Source organism: Dama dama, chromosome 13, assembly GCF_033118175.1.
Source record: "Dama dama isolate Ldn47 chromosome 13, ASM3311817v1, whole genome shotgun sequence".
Taxonomy (NCBI): domain Eukaryota; kingdom Metazoa; phylum Chordata; class Mammalia; order Artiodactyla; family Cervidae; genus Dama; species Dama dama.
This window is the reverse complement of record NC_083693.1, coordinates 11,178,997-11,200,147: the sequence shown is the minus strand read 5'-3', so window position 1 is coordinate 11,200,147 and position 21,151 is coordinate 11,178,997. Positions and strand designations below refer to the sequence as shown.

Here is a 21,151-nt window from a genome sequence, read left to right as displayed (position 1 = left end):
GCTTGGCCTCTCTTCTTGCAACTCTTCAAGGCACCAAAGATACCCTTCGGGAGTCCTTCTACTGGCAGCAGGCCACCAAGGACACAAACGTCACCTGTCACTGAGCCTCCCAGGTACAAGCAATGCGCCCTCCTCTATACCCAGCTGAGGGCAGCTTCAATAGGACCACACTATGTATCAGTGAAAACAGAACGACAGTGCCTGCAGCCTCAGCAGACATAACATCCCAGGCAATCACACTGCGCTTTTCCTCACCTGCCCAACCATTCTCCTCTGGGGCTCTGGTCAACCTGCAGGAGCAATGCAGGCCTGTGACCACAACACAGTCCATGGTGACCTCCAAGACTCAAGCATGTGACAGGACTTGCAATTCAGGAACTGCCAAGGGCAGAAATGAGGCCTATTAACTTTCACAACTGCCACCGTTCCCCTAGGTCTCTGCAGCCGCTGCAGCCCACAGGGTACTCAGCAATCTCACCAACCCAAAGGGCGGCAATGGCCAGGGCCTCAGATCTGACCTGGGCCTCCAATCAGACACCACAGAAGCTTCCTTGCGTCAGAATCGACATCACGAGAGCCCCAATTAGCACACTTGCAGCAGGAACCAAGACAAAATGCACCGCTCTGAGAGAAGAGCTCACTGTCCGATGCCAGGATCGACTGCGACACCTACCACCACTGGACAAGCCGGATGCCTCTTCTGCTCCTCAGTGCCCTTCACCATGGACCCCACATTCCATGAAGGCTGCTCGAACATCTGGACACGGCCCACCCGCAGATGGGAGCCTCGCAAATGGTGGTGACCTGGCTCCTCCATGCGTGTGTGTGACGCAGTCAGAGAAGCCCTCTTGCTAACCAGTCACACCCTTAACCCCAAGGGAGGCAACGTGCTGGACCTCAGTTTCGATGAGGAGACGGTAGTGAGTTCTCACTCATTTTGTTCAGATTTCCAAGGAATGCATGAGAGGGTGTCGTCATCGATCCGAGCACGTGCTGGCTGGCTCCCCACCTCCACAGGGCAGGCAGCGCCGGTCCATGGAGGAACCAGTGACCTGGGAGTCCTCCAGCAGCCAGGGCAACTCAGAGCCCCCAGGCTTCTCAGCAAGAGGAACGGTCCCTCCATACGTACAGCCACTCAGGCAGTGCCAGGAAACCTGAAATTCACGACACGTTTTGGGGCAGGAGAAGCCGTACCGTGCTCGGTGATCCAAAAAGCCCTGGCACCACGCTGGGCCGCCACACTTCTTGCCGGACTCCCTTGCACCTCGAGCCGCCGCCTCAGGGGCGGACCTTCGTCTCCTGGGTCATGGACAGCCATATCTGGCAACTGCATCTGACGAGGGGACAGAAAGCACAGGAACACTTGAGATGTGGACTTGGTCTCTCACTGAGTAACACTGATGCAGAGGTTTCACTGGGGGAAGGCCTGTATCTGCAACCCAACTACATCCATCCCTTACAGACCACTGGTTACCTATCGTTCAAAAGAGTGCAGCAAATTAGGCTCAAGGTCATGTGGGTGTCTTTCTGACTCAGCATGCATGGGTGGCAGGGGCTTCGATGTGGGGTTGAGTGCCTGTGTCCCAGTGTACCAACAAGAATGCACTCTCGGCAATTTTGGGGTGTGTCCAGAAATATGTCCAGGTAGCCAAGTCTAAGAGCCCGCATTGAAAGGCCCTGCAGTCTGAACACGCATGCCGTCTTCATGGAGCCCTGACCTCCTGTCCTCCCACGAAATGGGGGATTACACATGGCATCTTCCTTCAGCCCCATGAAAAATTTCACTGAGGGGCTGTTGACGTAGGCTCTAGGCTCCCAGTCTGCATGACCCATGATCTCTGACCAAAGAACAGAAATCTGACCGCCCAAGGCCACCTTGCGGAGCATCTGTGTGAATGCCACGTACCCTGAGACTGTAGCTACTACTACAGCTCAGGGGTCCTTGGCACAAGGTTCACCTCCACCCTAACCAGAAAAGTTTCCCAGAGAACTACAGAGTAAGGTGAACTTGGCACTATGGCAGATTTGGCCCAGCGCACCCTCGAATAGGAGCAGAATTCAAGGCATGCGTCTCTTACTGCCAGTCAGTCCACTCATTGGGCGGCCTCTGACAGAAAGGAAGGATGGGACTTGGACTTCCTCAGGTATCAGGATCCAGGGGTCACTCCAACAGAAACGGGATCCCTTTCCTGGCCAGATTATCCTCACATCCACACCCTGTAGGGACCAGGCTACTGACCAAACCCCACAGAAAGCTCCCATAATGCAGGGCGTGGTCCACATTGGACTCATCCTGCCCCAAGGGTCACTCACCCAAATCTGAAGCCTCCAAGGCCTCGGCACACACAGGGACAATCCTCAAGCAGGAACACCCACAGGATGACGGGGCGCAAAATGACCGCGTGCACTCAGATCATTAAGGATGCTATCATGAAGACTTCAGAAGACCTGTCAGGGTAAGACCCTGGATGCCACAGGTCTCTGCCAAAGCGCCATGGGAGCTGCTGGCTCCTACATTGAGTCAGCCTGGGTATTCCAACCAATGGCCAATCTCTACCAGAACCATGGGCCTCCAAGCAAGATGCTCCATTGCCAGGAGGCAAACACATTGGTGCTATCAGGGCCGGCTGACTGGCCCCAACCTTAGGGAGCCTAGGTAATTCCAGGCCCAGGGGACAAATGGCGGCCAACGGGCATGTGCACACTCCACATAACAAACCACAGGGCTGCTTGCTTGGCCTCTCTTCTTGCAACTCTTCAAGGCACCGAAGATACCCTTCGGGAGTCCTTCTACCGGCAGCAGGCCACCAAGGACACAAACGTCACATTTCACTGAGCCTCCCAGGCACAAGCAATGCCCCCTCCTCTGTACCCAGCTGAGGGCAGCTTCCAAAGGACCACACTATGTATCAGTGAAAACAGAACGACAGTGCCTGCAGCCTCAGCAGACATAACATCCCAGGCAATCACACTGCGCTTTTCCTCACCTGCCCAACCATTCTCCTCTGGGGCTCTGGTCAACATGCAGGAGCAATGCAGGCCTGTGACCTCAACACAGTCCATGGCGACCTCCAAGACTCAAGCATGTGACAGGACTTGCAATTCAGGAACTCCCAAGGGCAGAAATGAGGCCTATTAACTTTCACAACTGCCACCGTTCCCCTAGGTCTCTGCAGCCGCTGCAGCCCACAGGGTACTCAGCAATCTCACCAACCCAAAGGGCGGCAATGGCCAGGGCCTCAGATCTGACCTGGGCCTCCAATCAGACACCACAGAAGCTTCCTTGCGTCAGAATCGACATCACGAGAGCCCCAATTAGCACACTTGCAGCAGGAACCAGGACAAAATGCACCGCCCTGAGAGAAGAGCTCACTGTCCGATGCCAGGATCGACTGCGACACCTACCACCACTGGACAAGCCGGATGCCTCTTCTGCTCCTCAGTGCCCTTCACCATGGACCCCACATTCCAAGAGGGCTGCTCGAACATCTGGACACGGCCCACCCGCAGATGGGAGCCTCGCAAATGGTGGTGACCTGGCTCCTCCATGTGTATGTGTGACGCAGTCAGAGAAGCCCTCTTGCTAACCAGTCCCACCCTTAACCCCAAGGGAGGCAACGTGCTGGACCTCAGTTTCGATGAGGAGACGGTAGTGAGTTCTCACTCATTTTGTTCAGATTTCCAAGGAATGCATGAGAGGGTGTCGTCATCGATCCGAGCACGTGCTGGCTGGCTCCCCACCTCCACAAGGCAGGCAGCGCTGCTCCAAGGACGAGCCAGTGACCTGGGAGTCCTCCAGCAGCCAGGGCAACTCAGAGCCCCCAGGCTTCTCAGCAAGAGGAACGGTCCCTCCATACGTACAGCCACTCAGGCAGTGCCAGGAAACCTGCAATTCACGACATGTCTTGGGGCAGGAGAAGCCGTACCGTGCTCGGTGATCCAAAAAGCCCTGGCAGCAGCCTGGGCCGCCACACTTCTTGCCGGACTCCCTTGCACCTCGAGCCGCCGCCTCAGGGGCGGACCTTCGTCTCCTGGGTCATGGACAGCCATATGTGGCAACTGCATCTGACGAGGGGACAGAAAGCACAGGAACACTTGAGATGTGGACTTGGTCTCTCACTGAGTAACACTGATGCAGAGGTTTCACTGGGGGAAGGCCTGTATCTGCAACCCAACTACATCCATCCCTTACAGACCACTGGTTACCTACTGTTCAAAAGAGTGCAGCAAATTAGGCTCAAGGTCATGTGGGTGTCTTTCTGACTCAGCATGCATGGGTGGCAGGGGCTTCGATGTGGGGTTGAGTGCTTGTGTCCCGGTGTACCAACAAGAATGCACTCTTGGCAATTTGGGGGTGTGTCCAGAAATATGTCCAGGTAGCCAAGTCTCAGAGCCCGCACTTAAAGGCCCTGCAGTCTGAACACGCATGCCGTCTTCATGGAGCCCTGACTTCCTGTCCTCCCACGAAATGGGGGATTACATATGGCATCTTCCTTCAGCCGCATGAAAAATTTCACTGAGGCGCTGTTGACGTAGGCTCTAGGCTCCCAGTCTGCATGACCCATGATCTCTGACCAAAGCACAGAAATCTGACCGCCCAAGGCCACCTTGCGGAGCATCTGTGTCAATGCCACGTACCCTGAGACTGTAGCTACTACTACAGCTCAGGGGTCCTTGGCACAAGGTTCACCTCCACCCTAACCAGAAAAGTTTCCCAGAGAACTACAGAGTAAGGTGAACTTGGCACTATGGCAGATTCGGCCCAGCGCACCCTCGAATAGGAGCAGAATTCAAGGCATGCGTCTCTTACTGCCAGTCAGTCCACTCATTGGGCGGCCTCTGACAGAAAGGAAGGATGGGACTTGGACTTCCTCAGGTATCAGGATCCAGGGGTCACTCCAACAGAAACGGGATCCCTTTCCTGGCCAGATTATCCTCACATCCACACCCTGTAGGGACCAGGCTACTGACCAAACCCCACAGAAAGCTCCCATAATGCAGGGCGTGGTCCACATTGGACTCATCCTGCCCCAAGGGTCACTCACCCAAATCTGAAGCCTCCAAGGCCTCGGCACACACAGGGACAATCCTCAAGCAGGAACACCCACAGGATGACGGGGCGCAAAATGACCGCGTGCACACAGATCACTAAGGATGCTTTCATGAAGACTTCAGAAGACCTGTGAGGGGAAGACCCTGGATGCCACAGGTTTCTGCCATAGCGCCATGGGAGCTGCTGGCTCCTACACTGAGTCAGCCTGGGTATTCCAACCAATGACCAATCTCTACCAGAACCATGGGCCTCCAAGCTTGATGCTCCATTGCCAGGGGGCAAACACATTGGTGCTATCAGGGCCGGCTGACTGGCCCCAACCTTAGGGAGCCTAGGAAATTCCAGGCCCAGGGGACAAATGGCGGCCAAGGGGCAGGTGCACACTCCACATAACAACCCACAGGGCTGCTTGCTTGGCCTCTCTTCTTGCAACTCTTCAAGGCACCAAAGATACCCTTTGGGAGACCTTCTACTGGCAGCAGGCCACCAAGGACAGAAACGTCACCTGTCACTGAGAGTCCCAGGCACAAGCAATGCCCCCTCCTCTGTACCCAGCTGAGGGCAGCTTCCAAAGGACCACACTATGTATCAGTGAAAACAGAACAACAGTGCCTGCAGCCTCAGCAGACATAACATCCCAGGCAATCACACTGCGCTTTTCCTCACCTGCCCAACCATTCTCCTCTGGGGCTCTGGTCAACATGCAGGAGCAATGCAGGCCTGTGACCACAACACAGTCCATGGCGACCTCCAAGACTCAAGCATGTGACAGGACTTGCAATTCAGGAACTGCCAAGGGCAGAAATGAGGCCTATTAACTTTCACAACTGCCACCGTTCCCCTAGGTCTCTGCAGCCGCTGCAGCCCACAGGGTACTCAGCAATCTCACCAACCCAAAGGGCTGCAATGGCCAGGGCCTCAGATCTGACCTGGGCCTCCAATCAGACACCACAGAAGCTTCCTTGCGTCAGAATCGACATCACGAGAGCCCCAATTAGCACACTTGCAGCAGGAACCAGGACAAAATGCACCGCTCTGAGAGAAGAGCTCACTGTCCGATGCCAGGATCGACTGCGACACCTACCACCACTGGACAAGCCGGATGCCTCTTCTGCTCCTCAGTGCCCTTCACCATGGACCCCACATTCCAAGAAGGCCGCTCGAACATCTGGACACGGCCCACCCGCAGATGGGAGCCTCGCAAATGGTGGTGACCTGGCTCCTCCATGCGTGTGTGTGACGCAGTCAGAGAAGCCCTCTTGCTAACCAGTCCCACCCTTAATCCCAAGGGAGGCAACGTGCTGGACCTCAGTTTCGATGAGGAGACGGTAGTGAGTTCTCACTCATTTTGTTCAGATTTTCCAAGGAATGCATGAGAGGGTGTCGTCATCGATCCGAGCACGTGCTGGCTGGCTCCCCACCTCCACAGGGCAGGCAGCGCCGCTCCAAGGAGGAGCCAGTGACCTGGGAGTCCTCCAGTAGCCGGGGCAACTCAGAGCCCCCAGGCTTCTCAGCAAGAGGAATGGTACCCCCACATGTACAGCCACTGCACCAGTCCCAGGAAAGCCGAAATGTATGAAACGTCTTCGGGCAGGGGAAGTCGTACCGTGCTCAGTGATCCAAAAATAACTGGCAGCAACCTGGGCCCACCACACTTTTTACCGGACTTCCTTGCACTTGGAGTCACCACCTCATGGGTGGGGCTTCATCTCCTGAATGACGGACAGTCACACTTGGGAACTTCACCTGACAAGGAGACAGAAAGCACAGGCAGGCTTCAGATTCGTACCAGGATGTCACTGAGCCAGATCAATGCACATGCTTCCTGGGGGGAAGGCCTGTATGCAAGCCAACTTTATCGATCCCATACAGACTACTGGATATATGTCTATCAAAAGAGTGCAGTTATTAGGTTCACACGTCTGTGCGTGTCTTTCTGACTGAGGGTGCAAGGGTGGCGGGGCATTTGATGTGGTGCTGAGTGCCTGTGTTCTGTGGTACCAATAAGGATGAGCTCTCGGCATTATGGGTGTACCTGTGGAACTCATTCTGGATATCTCCATTTCTCAGAGCCCACATAAGGCGGCCTTGGTGTCTGAACACGTGTGACATCTCCTCCAAACCCTGACCTCCCACCCTCCCACGAAATGGGGGATGACGCCTGGTACCTTCCACAAGCCCCATGCAAAATTTCACTGAGGGGCTGTGGACATAGTCTCTAGGCTCCCAATCTCCATGCCCCATGCCCTCTGACCAAAGCACATGGACCTGACCATCCATGGTCCCCTCACAGACCATCTGTGGGAATGCCACGTACCCTGAGACTACGCCAGCTACTACTACTGCTCAGGTGTCCTTGCCACAAGTTTCACCTCTTTCCTGAACAAGGAATCTTTCCCAGACAACCGCACAGTATGGTGAAGTTGGCCCGGGGGCAGATGCAGCTCATCGCACCATCAAAGAGCAGAATAATTCAGGGCATGCATCTCTTCATGCATAGTCAGTACAATCATTGTGTGGGCCTCCACCGGAAAGTGGAAGATGGGCACTGGTCTTCCTCAGGTACCAGGATTCAGGGGTCACTCCCACAGAAATGGACCCCTTTCCTGGCCAGATTATTTTCAGATTCACAGTGTGCAGGGTCCTGGGTACTGACTACACCCTTTGGAAAATCTCCCAAAATGTAGGGCTTGGTCCAAATTGAACTCCTCCTGCTCCAAAGGGCGACTCACGCACATCTGAAGCCTCCATGGGCTCTGCTCACACAGGGAAAATCAGCACCAAACAAGACCCACAGGATGAAGGTGAGCTTTGACTAGGTGACAACATGCCATTCTGCCATGTCTCCGCCAGGCAAGACCTCCGAGTGCTCACAGATCACCAAGGATGTATCCAGGAAGACTTCAGAAGACCCATCAGGGGAAGACCTTGGATGTGCCAGGTCTCTGCCGTAGTGCCATGGGAGCCGCTGGCTCCTACACTGAGGCAGCGTGGGTATGCCAACCAATGACCAATCTCTACCACAACCATGGCCCTCCATGTTGATGCGTCATTGCCAGGGTGGTGAGCATCTGGGAGCCATCTGGGCCATCTGGCTGGGCCCAACCTTTAGGAATTCACAATACTTGCTAATTCCAGGCTCAGGGGCCAAATGGGTCCAAGGGGCATGTGCGCAGACCACATAACAACCCACAGGGCTGGTTCCCTGGCCTCTGTTACTGCAATTCTTCAAGGCATGAAAGATATACTTGAAGAGTCCTTCTACTGGCATCGGGCCAACAAGGCCACAAAGGTCACCTATCACCTAGCCTCCCAGGCACCAGCAATGCTCTCTCCTCTGTACCCAGCTGAGGGCCGCTCCAAAAGGACCACAGTATGTATCACTGAAGAAACGACAGTGCCTGCAGCCTCAGCAGACATAACATCCCAGGAAATCACACTGCACTTTTCCTCACCTGCACAACCATTCTTCTCTGGGCCTCTGGCCAACCTGCAGGAGCAATGCAGGCCTGGGACCACCTCACAATCCATGGCAACCTCCAAGACTCAAGCATGTGACAGGAGTTAAAATCAGGAACTGCCAAGGGCAGAAAGGAGGCCTATTGCCTTTCGCCCCTGCCAGCGTTCCCCTAGGTCCCTGCAACTGCTGAAGCCCACACGACACTCAGGAATCTCACCAACCCAAAGGGCTGCAACGGCGAGGGCCTCATGTCTCTCCTGGGGCTCCAATCAGAAGCCACAGAAGCTTATAGCTTTGGTTTTCATAGCACCACAGCCCTAACTAGTGCACTCACAGCATGAACTGGGAGGAAACACACCTTTCTGAGCGAAGAGCTCACTGTCCGATGCCAGGATCTACTGCAACACCTACCACCACTGGACAAGCCAGATGCCTCTTCTGCTCCTCAGTGCCCTTCACCGTGGACCTCTCATTCCAAGGGCCGCTCGACACCTGCACACGGCCCACCGTCAGACGGGAGCCTCACAAATGGTCGTGACCTGGCTCCCCCATGCATGTGTCTGACACAGCCGGAGATGCCCTCACTGCTAATCAGCCCCACCCTTAAGACCAAGGCAGGCAACGTGCTGGACCTCAGTTTCGATGAGGAGACGGTAGTGAGTTCTCACTCATTTTGTTCAGATTTTCCAAGGAATACATGAGAGGGTGTCATCATCGATCCGAGCACGTGCTGGCTGGCTCCCCACCTCCACAGGGCAGGCAGCGCCACTCCAGGAGGAGCCAGTGACCTGAGAGTCCTCCAGCAGCTGGGGGAACTCAGAGACCCCAGGCTTCTCAGCAAGAGGAATGGTCCCTCCATACGTACAGCCACTCAGGCAGTGCCAGGAAACCTGAAATCCAAGACATGTCTTGGGGCAGGCAACAGCGTACCATGCTCGGTGATCACAAAAGCAGTGGCAGGAACGTGGGCCCACCACACTTCTCACCAGTCTCCCCTGCACCTTGAGTCACTGTCTCACGGGCAGGGCTTCATCTCCTGGGTGACGGACAGTCATACCGGGCAACTTCACCTGACAAGGGGACAGAAAGCACAGGCAGGCTTCAGATGTGTACCCACTCTCTCATTGAGTGAGATCGATGTGCATGCTTCATGGGGGGAAGGCCTGTATCTGCAAACCAACTGTATTGATCCGTATGGACGACTGGATATAAGTCTATCAAATGAGTGCAGTTATTAGGTTCAAATGCCTGTGGGTGCCTGTCTGACTGAGCGTGCAAGGGTGCAGGGCATTTGATGTGGTGCTGAATGCCTTGTTCTGGTGTACCAACAAGGATGCACTCTCAGCATTATGGGTGTGCCAGGGGAACTCATTCTGGATATCTCCATGTCTCAGAGTCTGCATGCAAAGACCTTGGTATCTGAACACGTCTGCCATCTCCACCGAGCCCTGACCTCCCACCCTCCCATGAAATGGGGGATGGTACCTGGCACCTTCCACAAGGCCCATGCAAAATTTCACCGAGGGGCTGTTGACAGAAGTTCTGGGCTCCCAATCTCCATCCCCATGCCCTCTGACCAAAGCACATGGACCTGACCATCCATGGTCCCCTCACAGACCATCTGTGTGAATGTCACGTACCCTGAGACTACGCCAGCTATTACTACTGCTCAGGTGGCCTTGCCACAAGTCTCACCTCTTTCCTGAACAAGGAAACTTTCCCAGATAGCCGCACAGTATTGTGAAGTTGGCCCCGGGGCAGATACAGCCCATCGCACCGTCAAAGAGCAGAATAATTCAGGGCATGCATCTCTTCATGCACAGTCAGTACAATCATTGTGTGGGCCTCCACCGGAAAGTCCAAGATGGGAGCTGGTGGTCCTTTGGTACCAGGATCCAGTTCCTGGCCAGATTATCTTCAGATCACCGCCTGCAGGGCTCTGGGTGCCGACCACACCCTATGGGAAAAGCTCCCATCATGAAGGGCTTGGTCCAAACTGAACTCCTCCTGCCCTAAAGGGCGACTTGCCCATATCTGAAGCCTCTGCGGCTCTGCTCACACAGGGAAAATCAGCACCCAGGAAGACCCACAGGAAGAAGGTGGGCTTTATTTATGGCAATACTACTCTATTCAGCTGTACATATCTTTTCCGCCATGGTAAAACCACTGAGTGCTCACAGATCACCAAGGCAGCTTCCAGGAAGAATTTATAAAAGCCAGAGGATGACCTTGAATGTTCCAGTTCCTCTGCCCTAGTGTGATGGGAGCCACTGGCTACTACACTGTTACGTTATGTTATGTTATGTTATGTTACGTTATGTTACGTTATGTTATGCACAAGCCTTGTTATGCCAACCGATTTCAAATCTCTACCACAGCCACGGGCCTCCAAGGTCGATACTTCATTATGAGTGTGGCGAACACCTGGGTGCCATGTGGGCTGTCTGGCTGGCCCCATCATTTAGGAACTCAGACATCTTGCAAATTCCAGCTCTAGTGGCCAAATGGGGGTCAAGCGGCATGTGCATATACTGCATTACCACCCACAGGGCTGGCTCCTTGGCCTCAGTTGGTATAACTCTTCAAGGTACCAAAGATATGCTTAAAGAGTCTTTCTTCTTGCATCGCGCCACCAAGGCCTCAAGTGTTACCTATGACTGAGCCCCCCAAACAGCAGTAATGCCCTCTCCTCTGTACCCAGCCAAGGGCAGCTCCAAAAGGACCACAGTACATATCGTTAGAACCACAATGACAGTGCCTGCAGCCTCAGGGGACAGATCGTCCCAGGCAATCACACTGCACCTTTCCTCACCTGCACAACCATTCTGCTCTAGGCCTCTGGCCATCCTGAAGGAGGACTACATGGCTAGGGCCACTGCACAGCCCACGGTGGCCTTCAGGACTCATGCACATGACAGGAGCTGCAATGCAGCAACTGCAAAGGACAGAAGGCATGTTGCTTTTTGCCCTGCCACTGTTCCACCAGGTCCCACTACTGCTGCAGCCTACAGGCACTCAGGAATCTTACTAAACCAAAGGGCCTCAACAGTGAGGCCTTGTATCTGACCTGGGTCTCCAATCAGAAACCACAGAATCTTCCACGCTTCAGCTTCCACATCAGCAAAGCCCCAGCTAGCCCACTAGCAGCTGAAACTGGAATGAAATGCACCTTTTCAAGCCAAGAGCTCCCTGGGCTGAATGGGCCTAGGCCTGGTCTACTGGACAGGATCTAGTGCACGATCTCCTGTGAGGGTAATCAGCCGGCTGACTGTCAGGTCATAAAGGTGGCACTTCATGAAACCCCTGCAGATGGCTTTGATCCGGACACATCCTGTTGAATAGGCAAAATCACAATATTCTGAGAAAGGATTAGAAAGATATAAAAAAAGAGAAGTAAAGATTACTGATAAAGGATGGTTACAGTCCAAGGATGATTGATTAATAATTTCTAAAAATGCTAAATGGAAAATTCTTAAGGGTTAGTTTACACTAGAGCTTTCCTAAAGCCTTGGAATTAACCAACTATGTAACTCAGCTCTCAGGTTTTCAACAGACATTTAAAAAGTACTGGGAGGTGACTCCTGACCGAGTCTCTGAGTCAGGCACACCACTGTTTGAGCCAGGAACCAAGGTCCTGATAAAGACTCTGGGGTCTGGGGTGGGGGTCCCTCGAGCCCTCTGGGAAGGCCTTGACCAGGTTAGTCTTTCTTCTCTCACAGCTGCCAAAGTGCCCAGAATTGATTCGTGGGTGCACCACACTAGAGTTAAGAGGAGGCACCTTGACCAGAACTAACTGATGTCATTTTATGCCTTTATTTTCTATGCTTTTTCTTAGTACTCTTCAGATGGGTTTGATAATCTATGTGCGTCTGCTTATGCTGACTCCAAAAGTCCTGAGTCTGCCATTTGATCCTCAAGATAATGCCTTCCTTTCCGGGGCTCACTCCTACGCTGCATTTCACAATAGGTCTAGCTGCTGGGTCTATAGAGTGCTCCCCTCTTCATCAGTGGAAGGCTTCCCATAGTAGGCATCTCCACTTCAAGCAAAGGACTTTCTCCAAGTTTGTGAATACCTTCGACAACAACAATCATATGTGATGCCTCTTCTTAATCTGATGACATCTAACAATCACAAGATGGACTGGTGCAACACTTTGTACCTTATCTATGGACATAATTTGACTTTTAACTTTGCTGATTGTTCTGTTTTTACTGTTTTCTCCCTCCTGTGTAATGGGATTTGTTTCTAGCTGCATGAAAGCTTTTAAGTTACAAATGGTTGCTCAAACTCCTGCAACTTCAGCGGCTTCCTCCAACTACTACTTGGGGCCTCTGGATCACACCCTCAATAGGAGGGTTAGCAGAATATGATGCCTCTCCAATTTAGTGATGATGCCCCTTATCAGCTTAGAAGCAGTTATGTAATGAGAGTGACGCCCCTTTCCCTAAGCAAGATAATTCTCCTAAAAGAAAAGAAAAGACAGGAAGGCTAGGGATCCCCAAATGGAGGAAATAGGCTGCAAGGGCCAGACATTTTTTCTCTCTCTATTAAGTACCAGGAGGAAACAAACTACAGGCGTCACATTTCTTCCCTTCTCTATACAAAATTAAAAGGTTTCTTTTAAAATTCAGTGTTGCCATGACAATAACTGGTTCCACCTGAATTTAACTTTCCTCAAACTTTCAGCTAACTAAAGGGTATTATTATGGAACTATTTTTATTAAACTATGCTAAAGAACTATGTATTTATTCTTCGATCTGTATTTCTTCACATGGACATCACCAGATGGTCAATACTGAAATCAGATTGATTATATTTATTGCAGCCAAAGATGGAGAATCTCTATACAGTCAGCAAAATCAAGAGTGGAGCTGATTGTGGCTCAGATCATGAACTCCTTATTGCCAAATTCAGACTTAAACTGAATAAAGTAGGGAAAACCACTAGATCATTCAGGTAAGACCTAAATCAAATCCATCACAACTATACAATGAAAGTAACAAACAGATTCAAGGTATTAAATCTGATAGACAGAGGGCCTGAAGAACTATGGACAGAGGTTCATTTCATCATACAGGAGGCAGTGATAAAGGCCATCCCCAAGAAAAAGAAATGCAAAAAGGCAAAATGGTTGTCTGAGGAGGCCTTAAAAAGAGCTGTGAAAAGAACAGAAGTGAAAGGCAAAGGGGAAAAGGAAAGATATACTCATTTGGATGCAGAGTTCCAAAGAATAGCAAGGAGAGAGAAGAAAGCCTTCCTCAGTGATCAGTGCAAAGAAATAGAGGAAAACAATAGAATGGAAAAGACTAGAGATCTCTTCAAGAAAATTAGAGATACCAAGGGAACATTTGATGCAAAGATGGGGACAATAAAGAACAAAAATGGTATGGACTTAACAGAAGCAGAAGATATTAAGAAGAGGTGGCAAGAATACACAGAAGAACTACATAAAAAAAATTCTTTATGACCCAGATAATCACAATGGTGTGATCACTCGCCTAGAGCCAGACATCCTGCCTTAGGAAGCATCACTATGAACAAAACTAGTGGAGGTGATGGAATTCCAGTTGAGCTATTTCAAATCCTAAAAGATGATGCTCTGAAAGTGCTGCACTCAATAGGCCAGCAAATCTGGACAACTCAGCAGGGGCCACAGGACTGGAGAAGGTCAGTTTTCATTCCAATCCCAAAGAAAGGCAATGCCAAAAAAGGCTCAAACTACCACAGTTTGGCACTCATCTCACACGCTAGCAAAGTAATGCTCAAAATTCTCCAAGCCAGGCTTCAACAGTATGAGAACTGTGAAATTAAGCTGCATTTAGAAAAGGCATAGGAACTATAGATCAAATTAGCAACATTCATTGGATCACAGAACAAACAAGAGAGTTAAAAAAAAAAATCTGCTTTATTGACTATGCCAAAGCCTTTAACTGTGTGGATCCCAACAAACTCTGGAAAATTCTGAAAGAGATGGGAATACCAGACCACCTGACCTGCCTCCTGAGAAATCTGTCAAGAAGCAACAGTTAGAACTGGACATGGAACAACAGACTGGTTTCAAATCAGGAAAGGAGTATGTCAAGGTTGCGTATTGTCACCCTGCTTATTTAACTTACATGCAGAGTACATCATAAGAACTGCTGGACTGGGTGAAGCACAAGCTGGAATCAAGACTGCTGGGAGAAATATCAGTAATGTCAGATATGCAGATGACACCACCCTTAGGGCAGAAACTGAAGAAGACCTAAAGAGCCTCTTGATGAAAGTGAAAGAAGAGTGAAAAAGTTGGCTTCAAACTCAACATTCAGAAAACTAACATCATGGCATCTGGCCCCATCACTTCATGGCAAATAGATGGGGAAACAGTTACAGACTTTTTTTGGGGGGGGGGATGCCTAAAATCACTGCAGATGGTGACTGCAACCATGAAATTAAAAGACACTTGCTCCTTGGAAGGAAAGTTATGACCAACCTAGACAGCTTATAAAAAACCAGAGACATTACTTTGCCAACAAAGGTTCGTCTAGTCAAAGCTATGTTTTCTCCAACAGTCATGTATGTATGTGAGAGCTGGACTATAAACAAAGCTGAGCACCAAAGAATTGATGCTTTTGAACTGTGTTGTTGGAGAAGACTCTTTAGAGTCCCTTGGACAGTAAGAAGATCAAACCAGTCCATCCTAAAGGAAATCAGCCCTGAATATTCATTGGAAGGACTGATGCTAAAGCTGAAACTCCAATAGTCTGGCCACCTGAAGCAAAGAACTGACTCATTTGAAAGGACCCTGAAGCTGGGAAAGATTGAAGGTAGGAGAAGAAGCGGACGACAGAGGATGAAATGGTTGGGTGGCATCACTGACTTGATGGACATGAGTTTGAGTAAACTCCGGGAGTTGGTCATCGACAGGGACGCCTGGCATGCTGCAGTCCATGGGGTCGCAAAGAGTTGAACACGCCTGAGTGACTGAACTGAAGTGAACTGAACTATTTTTCTTCAAGTCAGTTCCTCCTAAGATTCAGAACCTCTAATGGCTCAACAAAAGAGTATGTTTTACTCACACAATTGTTCTCCTAATCTACATTAGGAAAAGGAAATGGCAACCTACTCCAGTATTCTTGCCTAGAGAATCCTGTGGACAGAGGAGCCTGGTGTGCTATTGTCTATAGGGTCGCAGAGAGTCAGAACACTTTTGAAGTGACTTAGCATGCATACATGCATGCAATCTACATTAATAACACTATGTATTTCCTTGGAAACCTGCCTTTCTTCAAAATTCACATCAATCCTTTTATGGCCCAGGTTGACTCACATTGTGCCAAGATTCCTTCAAGGTGCATGTTGTGGGTGAGGGGCCTGGTGGTGCTGAGCTCTGAGATATATCCTTTCTCTAATTAGCAGCCTGCTATTAGATATATAATGTCCTGCTAAAGACTAGAAGGGGGGCATGTTTTCTACTCGATTTTGATGTCTATGTCAGAAGCTTTGTCTATCTCTTTTATACTTTAATAAAACTTTATCACAGAAAAACTCTGAGTGATTAAGCTTCGTCACCTGGCCTGGAATGAATTCCTCTCCTCTGGAAGGCCAAGAATCCTGGTGTCTCTCACAACTCAGCAACAGCATTTCACCACCATAGTGCCAGGGGAGCCACTGGCTACTAGACTGAGGCAGCCTTGCTATGTCAACCAATGCCAGTATCTACCACAACCACAGGGCTCAAAGGCTGCTACTTCACTGCCAGGGCGGTGAACACCTGAGTGCCATCTGGAATGTCTGGCTGGCTCCATCCTAGGAACTCATACACTTGGCAAATTACAGACCCAAGGGCCGTAGGAAGGCCAAGGGGCAGGTGCACATAACGCATTACCGCCGACAGGGCTGGTTCCTGGCCTCTGTTACTGCAATTCTTCAAGGCACCAAATATACACTTGGAGAGTCCTTCTGGCAGCGGGCCGCCAAGGCCACAAAGGTCACCTATCACCGAGCCTCCCAGGCACCAGGAATGCCCTCTCCTTTGTACCCAGCTGAGGGCAGCTCCAAAAGGATCCTGTGATGTACCATTGAATAAACGACAGTGCCTGCAGCCTCAGGGGAGAAAATGTCCCAGGAAATCACACTGCACCTTTCCTCACCTGCATAACCATTCTGCTCTAGGCCTCTGGTCAATCACAGGAGGAATGCAGGCCTAGCACCACAGCACAGTCCACGGCGGCCTCCAAGACTCAAGCACTGTGGCAGCAGTTGCAATACACAAAATGCCAAGGGTAGAAACAAGGCCTATTGCCTTTCACCCCTGCCACCGTTCCCTGCAACCACCGCAGCCCACAGGGCACTCAGGAACCTCACCAACCCAAAGGGCCGCAACAGAGAGGGCATCAGATCTGACCTGGGGCTCCAATGGCAAACCACAAAAGATTCCTTGTGCCAGAATCGACATCACCAGGGCCCCAAATAGCACATTCACAGCATGAACTGGGAGGAAACACACCTTTCTGAGCGAAGAGCTCACTGTCCAATGCCAGGATCTACTGCGACACCTACCACCACTGGACAAGCCGGATGCCTCTTCTGCTCCTCAGTGCCCTTCACCATGGACCCCACATTCCAAGAAGGCCGCTCGACACCTGCACACGGCCCACCCTCAGATGGGAGCCTCACAAATGGTGGTGACCTGGCTCCCCCATGCATGTGTCTGACACAGTCGGAGATGCCCTCACTGCTAACTAGCCCCACCCTTAAACCCAAGGGAGGCAACGTGCTGGACCTCAGTTTCGATGAGGAGACGGTAGTGAGTTCTCACTCATTTTGTTCAGATTTTCCAAGGAATGCATGAGAGGGTGTCATCATCGATCCGAGCACGTGCTGGCTGGCTCCCCACCTCCACAGGGCAGGCAGCGCCGCTCCCAGGAGGAGCCAGTGACCTGGGAGTCCTCCAGCAGCCGGGGCAACTCAGAGCCCCCAGGCTTCTCAGCAAGAGGAACGGTCCCTCCATACGTACAGCCACTCAGGCAGTGCCAGGAAACCTGAAATTCACGACACGTCTTGGGGCAGGGAACGGCGTACCATGCTCGGTGATCGCAAAAGCAGTGGCAGGAACGTGGGCCCACCACACTTCTCACCAGACTCCCCTGCACCTCGAGTCACTGTCTCACGGGCGGGGCTTCGTCTCCTGGGTGACGGACAGTCATATTGGGCAACTTCACCTGACAAGAGGACAGAAAGCACAGGCAGGCTTCAGATGTTACCCAGCTTCTCGCTAAGCAATATCGATGCCCCTGGTTCACTGAGGGAAGGCTTCTTCTGCTATCCCTTATGTACCACTGGATACCTATGTGTTGGCATGAGTGCAGAAAGTTAGGTTCATATGACTGTGGATGTCTGTCTGACTGAGTGTGCAAGCGTGTCGGGGGACTTGATGTGGGTCTGAGTGCTTGTGTTCTAGTGTACCAACAAGGATGTGCTCTCAGGATTCTGGGTGTGCCTCTGGAACTCATTGTGTATTTCCGTGTCTCAGAGCCCCTATGCAAAGGCCTTGGTGTCTGAACACGCACGTCAGCTCCATGGAGCCCTGACCTCCCACAAAATGCGGGATGACGCCTGGCACCTTCCTCCAACCCCATGAAAAATTTCACTGAGTGGTTGTTGACACAGGCTCTGGGCTCCCGATCTACATGACCCATGCTCTCTGACCAAAGCACAGAAACCTGACCGCCCAAGATCACCTTGCAGAGCATCTGTGTGAATGTCCCTTACCCTGAGACTATCCCAGCCACTATTACAGCTCTGGTGTCCTTGCCACAAGTCCCACCTCCTCCCCGAACAAGGAAACTTTCCAGAGAAGGCCTATAGTGTGGTTAACTTGACCTTGGGCCAGATACAGCCCACCATATGCTCGCATAGTAAAAGAATACAGGGCATGCACCTCTTCCTGTCCAATTAGTCCAGTCATTCTCTGGGGCAATGCTGGAAAGTGTAAGACAAGAGGTGGTCGTCCTCAGGTACCAGGATCCAAGGGTCACTCCCACAGAAATGGGGCCCCTTTCCTGGCCAGATTATCCTCAGATCCACAGCCTGCAGGGTGCCAACCACACCCTAGAGAAAGCTCCCATAATGCAGGGTTTGGTCCAAATTGAACTCCTCTGCCCACCAGGGTGACTCACCCACATCAGAAGCCTCCAGGGGCTCTGCTCACACCGGGACCATCAGCACTCAGCAAGACCCGCAGAAAGAAGGTGGCTTTGATTACGGCAACACCATGCCATTCTGCCTGGCACCTTGTCTCCACCACACCAGACCACCAAGTGCTCACAGATCACTAGGAAGACTCCAGAAAACCAGGCAGGGGAAGACCTTGGATTTTCCAGGTTTCCCACCATCATGTCAGGGGAGCCAATGGCTACTACATCAAAGCAGTCTTGGTATGCCAACCAATGCTGGATCACTACCACAGCCATGGTCTTCCAAGGTTGATATATCACTGCCAGGGTGGTGAACACCTGGGTGGGATATGGGCCGTCTGGCTGGCCCCATTCTTCAGGAACTCATACACCTTGCAAATTCCAGTCCCAAGGGCTAAAGGGTGGAGCCAAGGGGCATGTGCACATACCTTAATACTACCCACAGGGCTGGCTCCTAGGCCTCGTTATTGCAACTCTTCAGTTTCAAAGATATAGTTTGAAAGTCGTTTTTCTGACATCAGGCCACCAAGGCCACAAAGGTCACCTATCACCGAGCCTCCCAATCACCAGCAATGCCCTGTCCTCTGCACCCAGCCAAGAGCAGCTTCAAAAGGACCACAGTACATATTATTGCAAAAACAAAAACAGTGCTTGAATCCTCAGGGGACAGATTGTCCCAGGAAATCACACTGCACCTTTCCTCACCTGCACAACCATTCTGCTCTAGGCCTCTGGACAACCCACCTGATGAATGTATGGCTAGAACCTCCTCACAGTCCATAGTGTCCTGCAAGGCTCAACACTGTGACAGGAGTCGCAATACAAGAACTGCGAAGAACAGAAACTAAGCCTATTTCCTTTCACCCCTGCCAACGTTCCACTAGGTCCCTGCAACCACTGCAGTACACAGGGCACTCAGGAATCTCACCAACCCAAAGGGCTGCAATGGCGAGGGCCTCAGATCTGACCTGGGGCTCCAATCAGAAACCACAGAAGCTTCCTCACTTCAGCTTCCACATCACCACAGCCCCAACTAGCGCACTCATAGCAGGAACCAGGACGAAACTTGCCTTTCAAGTCAAGAGTTCAATGGGCCTAGGCCAGGATCTACTGCGACTCCTATCCTTGTAGGATAGGACTCCTTGTCCTATTGGACAAGCCTCTTCTGCTCCTCAGTGGCAATCACCACGCAGCTTGCATTCCAAGAAGACCGCTCAAACATCTGTACATGCCCACCCTCAGACAGGAGCCTCACAAGTGGTGGTGACCCCAGTGCTCTATGCATGTGTGTTACACAGTTGAAGCTGCCCACACTCCTAACTAGTCCTGCCCTTAGCCCCAGAGGAGACAATGTGCTAGACCTCGTTTCGATGAGGAGATGGGATCAATTTCTCACTCATTTTGTTCAGATTGTCCAGGGAATGCATGTGAGTGTGCCATCATCAATCCGAGCACCTGCTGGTTCGCTGTACACTTTAGTCAGGAAGGGAGGGCAGCCCCCAGGAGAAGCCAGTGACCTGGGAGTCCTCCAACAGCTGGGGGAACTCAGAGCTCCTAGGCTTCTCGGCAAGAGGAACAGTCCATCTAAACTTACAGCTACTCAGGCAGTCCCAGGAAACTGTAAATCCATGACACATCTTGGGGCAGCTGAAGGCGTTCCATGCTCAGTGATCCAAAAAGTAGTGGTAACAACCTGGGCCAACCACACTTCTTGTTGGACTCCCTTGCACCTTGAATCAGCACCGCACAGGCAGGTCTTTGTATTCTGAGTGACAGGCAGTCATACATGGCAACATCACCTGACAAGTGGACAGAAAGCACAGGTAGGCTTCAGATGTGTTCCCTTGTTCTTGCTGAACAATACTGATGCCCATGGTTCTCTGGGGGAAGTTCTGGATCTCAGACCCAACTGCCTCAATCCCTTACATACGACTGGATACCTATCTGTCACCAGGAGTGTGACAGACAATCAGTTTCAAGTGCCTGTGGGTGTCTGTCTCTCTGAAAGCCGTGTGTGGCCAGGGGATTCAATGTGGGGCTGAGGGCATGTGTTCTGGTCTACCAATGAAGATATACTCTCAGGATTCTGGGTGTGCCTCTGGAACTCCTGTATGTCAGAGCCCCTTTGCAAAGGCCTCAGTGCCTGAATAGGCATGACTTCTCCACAGAGCCCTGACCTCCTGCCGTCACACAAAATGGCAGATGAGGCATGCCACCTTCCACAAGCCGCATGCAACATTCATCCAGAGGGCCTGCTGAAATAGGCTCTGGGCTCCTGATCCCCATGTCACTCACCCTCCAATCAAAGCACATGGACCTGACCACCCAAGGTGGCCCTGCAGAGCATCTGTGTGACTGCCACCTACCCTGAGACCAGGCCAGCTTCTACTACAGCTCAGGTGTCCTTGCCCACAGGTCCCCCCTTCCCTCAGGAACAAGGGCACTTTCCCCGAGAAGC

At 51.7% G+C, this 21,151-nt stretch overlaps 6 non-coding genes across 6 annotated transcripts; all 6 read right to left on the bottom strand.

Moving 5' to 3' along the window:
• Window positions 1–892: 892 nt before the first annotated feature.
• Window positions 893–984, bottom strand: LOC133068577 (small nucleolar RNA SNORD116). Its single transcript, XR_009695548.1, has one exon. It is a non-coding gene; the product is annotated as a small nucleolar RNA SNORD116 (small nucleolar RNA).
• Window positions 985–3,624: 2,640 nt separating this feature from the next.
• Window positions 3,625–3,716, bottom strand: LOC133068576 (small nucleolar RNA SNORD116). Its single transcript, XR_009695547.1, has one exon. It is a non-coding gene; the product is annotated as a small nucleolar RNA SNORD116 (small nucleolar RNA).
• A 2,640-nt stretch (window positions 3,717–6,356) lies between these two features.
• On the bottom strand, window positions 6,357–6,449 carry LOC133068593 (small nucleolar RNA SNORD116). Its single transcript, XR_009695563.1, has one exon. It is a non-coding gene; the product is annotated as a small nucleolar RNA SNORD116 (small nucleolar RNA).
• A 2,692-nt stretch (window positions 6,450–9,141) lies between these two features.
• LOC133068658 (small nucleolar RNA SNORD116) lies at window positions 9,142–9,234 on the bottom strand. The gene has a single exon (XR_009695622.1). It is a non-coding gene; the product is annotated as a small nucleolar RNA SNORD116 (small nucleolar RNA).
• Window positions 9,235–17,275: 8,041 nt separating this feature from the next.
• Window positions 17,276–17,368, bottom strand: LOC133068575 (small nucleolar RNA SNORD116). The gene has a single exon (XR_009695546.1). It is a non-coding gene; the product is annotated as a small nucleolar RNA SNORD116 (small nucleolar RNA).
• A 2,682-nt stretch (window positions 17,369–20,050) lies between these two features.
• Window positions 20,051–20,142, bottom strand: LOC133068672 (small nucleolar RNA SNORD116). Its single transcript, XR_009695635.1, has one exon. It is a non-coding gene; the product is annotated as a small nucleolar RNA SNORD116 (small nucleolar RNA).
• Between the last annotated feature and the right edge of the window lie 1,009 nt (window positions 20,143–21,151).